The sequence below is a fragment of the Augochlora pura genome, chromosome 11 (assembly GCF_028453695.1).
Source record: "Augochlora pura isolate Apur16 chromosome 11, APUR_v2.2.1, whole genome shotgun sequence".
Lineage (NCBI taxonomy): Eukaryota > Metazoa > Arthropoda > Insecta > Hymenoptera > Halictidae > Augochlora > Augochlora pura.
In genome coordinates this window covers 7,287,527-7,289,327 of record NC_135782.1, presented here as the reverse complement: position 1 = coordinate 7,289,327, position 1,801 = coordinate 7,287,527, and positions in this window count along the sequence as shown.

The window sequence follows — 1,801 nt, the reverse complement described above, 5'->3', positions numbered from 1 at the left end:
GGGGGGGCCGCCTATAGATTCGCACGTCCTAGGATTCCCCGGCTCGCACGCTGCTCCCCCGCCCGGCTCAGGAGTCGTCAATATCATCTTTCTCAATCTGAAAAACGGCCGCTATCTGTTTTTACGATCCGAAATGTCGGCCGTGTCGAGCGTCGGCGGCCAGGAAAACCCGGCATCCATCTCCGGCGTCGATTCCCAGAGCGACAACCGCTCAAACTTTGTTTTCCGACTCATTACATTCCATTTGCATCGCAGTTTCCGAAACTGTTCCATCGAAATCTCCGGGCCGTGCCCGTTTCACGGACTCCGCTTATTTTACCTCGGACCCCGCCGTTCCGCCGGCGCTCTCCCGTGAATTGTTAAACGCGAAACGTCAGCCGGACTAATGAAACGATTTATCTAATAGCGAAAACACGCGGCCGACACGTGACCTCCATTTACTATATTATGCTTTTTGCGGAGCGCCCTGTTCGCTGCAAACATTGCACTTAATCATCAAAAATTTCTCGAATATCCTTCCGTACGATATTCCGCTGTAAATTGCCGGTCGCGTCTTCCGCTTTCCGTTCCGTGTTTCTCTCTCGCGAATCGCCGGCGATTCTTTCGATAAAGTTTACGACGGGAATATTCTGTCTGCAGCTTCGCGGACGAGAATCGATCGTAGTTCGACGCAAACATTTTTGCAGCTTGAGATCGCGTATCTGCAATATTTATCGCGTTATTTAGTCACGATTTAGCAGAAATGTTTTGTTCTGTTGTTTCTTCCTCGTAACGAGGAGATCGTGCATCACGATTTTCTACGTTTACGTCACACGCCGGAAGAAGTATATTTTCTAAATTTATTCATTCGTTGTTGATGCAAAGACCGATGCCTGCAGCCTTCAAGTTGCACAAGCTTTTTTATGCTCGTGCAGGAAATGACCTTCAATCATTAACTTTTTTCGTCTTCTTGTTTATTCGTACTCGGTTTGCAGCAATGTTAAGTGTAATGTAGCACGTCGCGTTTATTGTAGATCAAATGCAAAAGAATTGTTTAATAGTTTGTCTGAAGATATACTTATTCGGATTTGAAAATTATTTGTTATGCTAATTCTTTACATTTTTCAAATTTTAATAAAACTCTCGAAGTCGATGTTATAAGATTTAGGTTTATAGTTTTAACACACTATCATATGGAAGGGTATTAATACCTTCCTAAAAATTTGTTCTCATAAATCTCGTTTGTAATCCTAAACATCCTTGTTACTGTTATCAAATTTGATTTCTAGTTTTAGAAATATCAAACATTAATCGTTTTTTAAATATTTTTTCAAGCTCGATCCATGACCCGAAGTTTGTGTGTTATATTCGATTAAATAAAGTACTTCGATTCGATGCAATTTTTGGAGTTGTCGCAGCGACAATTAAAGCATCGAACGAAGACACGTCGCCGTTCGGTTTCGAAAAAGGTGTCCGACGAATACGTGCGCCGGGGATTCCCAATTAACGCGAAAGCGACGCGTCGCTTTCTAAAACGCGTAAACGGAACAATAGCGAAACTGGTTTCGCGCGTGGTCACCGGTCTGAAAACGATTTCACGTTCCCTTTCCGCGTGTTAACGATCTCCCCGGCGGCGTGACGGACGACCAAACTGATTCTGCATTCCCGTCGGGATCGTAATAAAGCCCGGGGTGTCACCGTTACAGAAGATACGCCGGAAATAGACTGTCTAACGGCTCCATTGGATCGAGATCCGTGATAGCACGCCAAGATATGCGCCTTCTACTCTACCCTCCCTCCCCCCGCTCACGACCCCGGTCAC